Genomic DNA, 8305 nt, shown 5'->3' on the forward strand with positions numbered 1-8305 from the left:
CGAACCGCACATGCTCGCGACAGTCCTGCCGTTAGAGAATGCACCGTGCACGCGACCGAGTAAGGCCACTCAGAGACATCCATTTCCCAGGTATATGCCCCCTACGCACTTTTGGTGGCGCAACTCGCACGAACAGTCCCACCTCGACCCCGTAAACAAGCTTTTTTGCCTCGAAGAGTTCGTCGGAGACGAAGAAGCAACCTTCAGTGCAAACGTAGCACTCTTTTGTGCAACCGCCCAAACAACGCCCCCTCTACCCTCTGTCGAAACACTCGGCATTGCTGCTCCCTAAGGTGAGCTTCTCCTCATAGGCAATTCCGCTCTTATCCGGTCACGTTTGTGTGCCCGAATTTCGCAAGGCAACCTCCATGGGACATGGAAAAGACTCGAGAAGAGAGCTCGCTCACGGGAGAGAGAAGCCAAGGAGACCACGAGAGTGCTGAGAGTGGGACAGCGCTGAATAGGCGGGAGAAGCCTGCGCGTATAAACGGAGATATATATCCAATTGCAACGAAGGAACGTGCCAAAGATCGAGAACAATGGCAGAAATGCTAGTAACGTGCACTTCGGGACCAACGCATCACCGGAAGACAACCGCCAAACATCGAAAGAGTCGCGATGCTCCGCAACCTACGTGCAAAGCGGTCGCACACCGGGTAAGGGAGTGAGAGCCCCAAACATAGCTGGGCGAGGCGCTCACTCCGCTCTTTAATATCTCGTTAATACCGCCAAGGAAATGGCACAAGCACACACACACAAGCATCCTCGGAAGAGGACAGTTCGAGTGACAGGTCAAATCCAAGAGTTCCGAAGACTACCTCCAGGAACAATCGGGAACAAGACCGATTACAAGTCGTCGAGTCTGTTACTGGGCGAACACGAGATGCGCACAGGAAATCGATCAGCCCTCACAATGGCCCAAGGCCAGAGATCGGACTGCTACGATTTACCCCAACAATCATCGTGCCACTCTTCGCAGAGAGGTGATAGACGCCAACGAGCCCGCGCATAGCAATCGAGGTGTAAAAAGGGCATTGAAGGCAGGAAGCCTGGACGAAAGAGGCTACGAGGTCACCTCGAAGCGGTCTAAGAATCGGGCGCACTTGGGGCGACTACCAGTGCCAACCCCTTATCCCGCGGTGCGTCCGACACACAGAAATTTCCAAGGCGGCCAAGGAGCCTCCCCGCATAGCAATCGGGGTGTGAGGTTACGGATGCAGCATTGATAGCAATCGAGGTGTGAGGCGAAGGATGCAGAAGTGAGAGCCGAGGGATGTAGCAGAGATAGCAATCGGGGTGTGTGATGCAGAAGAGATAGCAATCGAGGTGTGCGGTGGGAAGGGCCCAGCAGCCAGAATGCATGAAGCGACGGATGAAGCAGTGATGACAACCGGGCTGTGAGGAGAGGAGGGATGCAGCCAAGAAAGCAATCAGGGCTCGAGGCAAGGGATGCATCAAGGATAGCAATCATGTTGTGAGGCGAGATTCCAAAGGCTAAACGTGAGAGGCTGCAGGGTCGACTCAGAGAGGTCTATGCATGTGAGAGGCTGAAAGCAAGGTCGACTCGGAGCGGTCTATGCATCGGGCGCGCTTGGGGCGACTACCAGTGCCAACCCCTTATCCCGCGACGCGTCCGACAAAGAGAACGTTCCAAGGCGGCAGAGGAGGTTACCAGCCGAAGGATGCAGTAGCAATAACAGGTATAGTTCCGCGGCGGCCGAGAAGACTCACCGCATAGGAATCGGGATGCGAGGCGAGGGATGCGGCGGGAAGGCCCCGACGGCTAAACGGAAGAGGCTGCAGGGCCGCCTCGGAATGGTCCAAGCATCGGATGCGATTGGGACGACTACCAGTGCCAACCCCTTATCCCGCGATGCGTCCGATACACAGATAGTTCCAAGGCGGCCGAGGAGCCTCACCGCATATCAATCGGGGTGCGAGGCGAGGGATGGGGCGGGAAGGCCCCAACGGCTAGACGGAAGAGGCTTCAGGGCCACCTCGGAATGGTCCAAGCATCGGACGCGCTTGGGGCGACTGCCAGTGCCAACCCCTTATCCCGCGATGCGTCCGATACACAGATGGTTCCAAGGCGGCCGAGGAGCCTCACCGCATAGCAATCGGGGGTGCGAGGCGAGGGATGGGGCGGGAAGGCCCCAACGGCTAGACGAAAGAGGCTTCAGGGCCGCCTAGGAATGGTCCAAGCATCGGACACGCTTGGGGCGACTACCAGTGACAGCCCCCTATCCCGCGATGCGTCCGATACGAAGATGGTTCCAAGGCGGCCGAGGAGCCTCACCGCATAGCAATCGGGGTGCGAGGTGGGGGATGCGGCGAGATGGCCCCAACGGCTAGACGGAAGAGGCCACAGGGCCGCGTCGGAATAGTCCAAGCATCGGACGCGCTTGGGGCGACTACCAGTGACAACCCCTTATCCCGCGATGCGTCCGATACGAAGATAGTTCCAAGGCGGCCGAGGAGCCTCACCGCATAGCAATCGGGGTGCGAGGTGGGGGATGCGGCGAGATGGCCCCAACGGCTAGACGGAAGAGGCTGCAGGGCCGCCTCGGAATAGTCCAAGCATCGGACGCGCTTGGGGCCACTACCAGTGACAACCCCTTATCCCGCAATGCGTCCGATACGAAGATAGTTCCAAGGCGGCCGAAGAGCCTCACCGCATAGCAATCGGGGTGCGAGGTGGGGGATGCGGCGAGATGGCCCCAACGGCTAGACGGAAGAGGCCACAGGGCCGCCTCGGAATAGTCCAAGCATCGGACGCGCTTGGGGCGACTACCAGTGACAACCCCTTATCCCGCGATGCGTCCGATACGAAGATAGTTCCCAGGCGGCCGAGGAGCCTCACCGCATAGCAATCGGGGTGCGAGGCGAGGGATGCGGCGAGATGGCCCCAAAGGCTAGACGGAAGAGGCTGCAGGGCTGCCTCGGAATAGTCCAAGCATCGGACGCGCTTGGGGCGACTACCACTGCCAACCCCTTATCCCGCGATGCGTTCGATACACAGATAGTTCCGAGGCGGCCGAGGAGGTGGGGGATGCAGCGAGATGGCCCCAACGGCTAGACGGAAGAGGCTGCAGGGCCGCCTCGGAATAGTCCAAGCATCGGACGCGCTTGGGGCGACTACCAGTGACAACCCCTTATCCCGCGATGCGTCCGATACACAGATAGTTCCGAGGCGGCCAAGGAGCCTCACCGCATAGCAATCGTGGTGCGAGGTGGGGGATGCGGCGAGATGGCCCCAACGGCTAGACGGAAGAGGCTGCAGGGCCGCCTCGGAATGGTCCAAGCATCGGATGCGCTTGGGGCGACTACCACTGCCAACCCCTTATCCCGCGATGCGTCCGATACACAGATAGTTCCAAGGCGGCCGAGGAGCCTCACAGCATAGCAATCAGGGTGCGAGGCGAGGGATGCGGCGAGAAAGCCCCAACGGCTAGAGGGAAGAGGCTTCAGGTCCGCCTCGGAATGGTCCAAGCATCGGACGCGCTTGGGGCGACTACCAGTGACAACCCCTTATCCCGCGACGCGTCCGATACACAGATAGTTCCAAGGCGGCCGAGGAGCCTCACCGCATAGCAATCGGGGTGCGAGGCGAGGGATGCGGCGAGAAGGACCCAACGGCTACACGGAAGAGGCTTCGGGGCCGCCTCGGAATGGTCCAAGCATCGGACGCGCTTGGGGCGACTACCAGTGACAACCCCTTATCCCGCGACGCGTCCGATACACAGATAGTTCCAAGGCGGCCGAGGAGCCTCACCGCATAGCAATCGGGGTGCGAGGCGAGGGATGCGGCGAGAAGGACCCAACGGCTACACGGAAGAGGCTTCGGGGCCGCCTCGGAATGGTCCAAGCATCGGACGCGCTTGGGGCGACTACCAGTGACAACCCCTTATCCCGCGACGCGTCCGATACACAGATAGTTCCAAGGCGGCCGAGGAGCCTCACCGCATAGCAATCGGGGTGCGAGGCGAGGGATGCGGCGAGAAGGACCCAACGGCTAGACGGAAGAGGCTTCGGGTCCGCCTCGGAATGGTCCAAGCATCGGACGCGCTTGGGGCGACTACCAGTGACAACCCCTTATCCCGCGACGCGTCCGATACACAGATAGTTCCAAGGCGGCCGAGGAGCCTCACCGCATAGCAATCGGGGTGCGAGGCGAGGGATGCGGCGAGAAGGACCCAACGGCTAGACGGAAGAGGCTTCGGGTCCGCCTCGGAATGGTCCAAGCATCGGACGCGCTTGGGGCGACTACCAGTGACAACCCCTTATCCCGCGACGCGTCCGATACACAGATAGTTCCAAGGCGGCCGAGGAGCCTCACCGCATAGCAATCGGGGTGCGAGGCGAGGGATGCGGCGAGAAGGACCCAACGGCTAGACGGAAGAGGCTTCGGGTCCGCCTCGGAATGGTCCAAGCATCGGACGCGCTTGGGGCGACTACCAGTGACAACCCCTTATCCCGCGACGCGTCCGATACACAGATAGTTCCGAGGCGGCCGAGGAGCCTCACCGCATAGCAATCGGGGTGCGAGGCGAAGGATGCGGCGAGAAGGACCCAACGGCTAGACGGAAGAGGCTTCGGGTCCGCCTCGGAATGGTCTAAGCATCGGACGCGCTTGGGGCGACTACCAGTGACAACCCCTTATCCCGCGACGCGTCCGATACACAGATAGTTCCAAGGCGGCCGAGGAGCCTCACCGCATAGCAATCGGGGTGCGAGGCGAGGGATGCGGCGAGAAGGACCCAACGGCTAGACGGAAGAGGCTTCAGGGCCGCCTCGGAATGGTCCAAGCATCGAACGCGCTTGGGGCGACTACCAGTGACAACCCCTTATCCCGCGACGCGTCCGATACACAGATAGTTCCGAGGCGGCCGAGGAGCCTCACCGCATAGCAATCGGGGTGCGAGGCGAGGGATGCGGCGAGAAGGACCCAACGGCTAGACGGAAGAGGCTTCAGGGCCGCCTCGGAATGGTCCAAGCATCGGACGCGCTTGGGGCGACTACCAGTGACAACCCCTTATCCCGCGACGCGTCCGATACACAGATAGTTCCGAGGCGGCCGAGGAGCCTCACCGCATAGCAATCGGGGTGCGAGGCGAGGGATGCGGCGAGAAGGACCCAACGGCTAGACGGAAGAGGCTTCAGGGCCGCCTCGGAATGGTCCAAGCATCGGACGCGCTTGGGGCGACTACCAATGACAACCCCTTATCCCGCGACGCGTCCGATACACAGATAGTTCCGAGGCGGCCGAGGAGCCTCACCGCATAGCAATCGGGGTGCGAGGCGAGGGATGCGGCGAGAAGGACCCAACGGCTAGACGGAAGAGGCTTCAGGGCCGCCTCGGAATGGTCCAAGCATCGGACGCGCTTGGGGCGACTACCAGTGACAACCCCTTATCCCGCGACGCGTCCGATACACAGATAGTTCCGAGGCGGCCGAGGAGCCTCACCGCATAGCAATCGGGGTGCGAGGCGAGGGATGCGGCGAGAAGGACCCAACGGCTAGACGGAAGAGGCTTCAGGGCCGCCTCGGAATGGTCCAAGCATCGGACGCGCTTGGGGCGACTACCGTTGCCAACCCCTTATCCCGCGATGCGTCTGATACACAGATAGTTCCGAGGCGGCCGAGGAGCCTCACCGCATAGCAATCGGGTTGCGAGGCAGATTATTGGGAAGGGAACCCCCTGGGATGCGGCTCAAGCAGTGCCCAAAGGGACTGGAATGCGGAATCACATCGAGAGACCCAAATGCTATACGAGGGCTCAAATCGAATTATCGATTTGGCCACGACATGGACGCATCGGAACGACTACCTTTGCCGAACCACTCGCAATTGCATCCATACCGAAACCAATAGACATTTCCGTTAGAGCCCTCGCATAGCATTCGGGAATCTCGCATGCCCCTCTAAATCGACCAATGCTGGCGCTCAATGAAAATCCGAGCGCTACCACCGTTCGAGCGCCAGCATTGGTCGAGTTAGAGGGGCACGGGGGAGAATGCTCCAGTCAACACCTCCCCTATATAAGTTATTTGTCCGATTCTCGCACAACCGTAGTCTGCCTCGTCGAATCAAACAACGGTCCCAGATTCCGACTTCCGTTCCGTAGAGACCCAAAAGCTAGATGGAGGCTCGCAAGAAAGAGAGTCGGCGCATAGCAATCGGGTTTCTCGAACGTTTAGGGACCGAGCTCACTTGCGGATAGGGCAAAATCCGCCAAGCAACCCAAAAGCTAGACGGGGGCTCGAATCGAATCGCCTAGGCGGCCACAACAACGACGTGTTGGATCGACTACCAGTGCCAAACCATTCAGCAAGACTAGTCTGTGTCGAGGCCGGATAGAGATTCTCAGAGAGCGCCCGCATAGCATTTAGGAGACCTGCCGCGTCCCTCACACTCGACAAATGGTGGTGCACGTTTATAAATCCGAGCGATCCCAACCCTTTCAAGCACCAACATCGGTCGAGATAGAGGGGCACGGAGGGGGCTGCGTGAGACAACACAGTCCCCTATATAAGTTATTTGTCCGATTCTCACACATCCGAAGAATGGTCATCAAATCGGACAACAGCCCAAACTTCCGACTTCCGTCCCAGAAAGCCCAAGAGCTATCTAAAACGTTCATGGCCGGAACTCGATCGCGGCTATACCAGTCCGCCAAGCAACCCAAAAGCTAGACTGGAGCTCTAGTCGAATCACCTCTGTGGCCATTGCAAGGACGTGTTGGAGCGACTACCATTGCCGAACCATTCCGCAGGTCGAGTCCATACCAAGGCCGCATAGAGATTCACGATGAGCTCCTGCATAGCAATCAGGAGACTTGCCGTGTCCATCACAATCGATAAATCCTGGTGCAAGATTTTTGCATCCGAGCGCTCCAACCAGTCGAGCACCAGCATCAATCGACATAAACGGGCACGGGGGGAGGATGCTCGAGAACACTACCTCCCCTATATAAGTTATTTGTCCGATTCTCAAGCAGCCGAAGTCTGGTCATCGAATCGGGTCAAAGACCACAACTTCCGACTTTACCCACAATGCAAGTCATCGAATCGAACATCGGCCCCCGAGTCGGACTCCATGCGTATGTCAGGTCATCGGACCCAAATTCCGCCTTCCTGCGCATGGCGGGCCATCAATATCAACTCGGTCATCGGACCCAAACTCCGCCTTTTTGCGTATGGCACGCCTTCAAATCGGTCATCGGACCCAAATTCCGCCTTCCTGTGCATGGCGGGCCATCAACATCAACTCGGTCATCGGACCCAAATTCCGCCTTTCTGCGCATGGCACGCCATCAACTCGGTCATCGGACCCAAATTCCGCCTTCCTGCGCATGGCAGGTCATCGGACACAAATTCAGACCTCGCCAATATGCCTACGTATCGAATCGGTCATCGGACCCAACTTCCGACTTCATCCATACTGTAGGGTCTTTGAGGTTGGCGCGGTGCGCTCAACCCAGGGAGTCGACCCATCGAAGCATACACCTCCCCTATATAAGCTATTTGTCCGATTCCCACACCTGTGTAGTTTGCACCTCTGACCAGGACATCGACCCCAACTTCCGAACTCGACTGCAACGACGGCACCAGCGCCTTGGTGCGCACCTTGCGACGCACAGTCCCAACATTCGCCTTCCTGCACATGGCAGGTCATCGGACCCAAATTCCGACCTCGCGAGTATGCCTACATATCGAATCGGTCATCGGACCCAACTTCCGACTTCATCCATACCGTAGGGTCTTTGAGGTTGGCGCGGTGCGCTCAACCCGGGGAGTCGACCCAACGAAGCATACACCTCCCCTATATAAGCTATTTGTCCGATTCCCACACCTGTGTAGTTTGCACCTCCGATCAAGACATCGACCCCAACTTCCGAACTCGCCTCCAACGACCGAACCAGCGCCTTGGTGCGCACCTTGCAACGCACAGTGCCAACATTCGCCTTCCTGCACGTGGCAGGTCATCGGACCCAAATTCCGACCTCGCGAGTATGCCTACATATCGAATCGGTCATCGGACCCAACTTCCGACTTCATCCATACCGTAGGGTCTTTGAGGTTGGCGCGGTGCGCTCAACCCGGGGAGTCGACCCAACGAAGCATACACCTCCCCTATATAAGCTATTTGTCCGATTCCCACACCTGTGTAGCTTGCACCTCCGATCAGGACATCGACCCCAACTTCCGAACTCGACTAAAAAGACCGCACCAGCGCCTTGGTGTGCACCTTGCAACGCACAGTGTCAACATTCGCCTTCCTGCACATGGCAGGTCATCGGACCCAA

This window comes from Cryptomeria japonica, unplaced genomic scaffold (genome assembly GCF_030272615.1).
Source record: "Cryptomeria japonica unplaced genomic scaffold, Sugi_1.0 HiC_scaffold_289, whole genome shotgun sequence".
Lineage (NCBI taxonomy): Eukaryota > Viridiplantae > Streptophyta > Pinopsida > Cupressales > Cupressaceae > Cryptomeria > Cryptomeria japonica.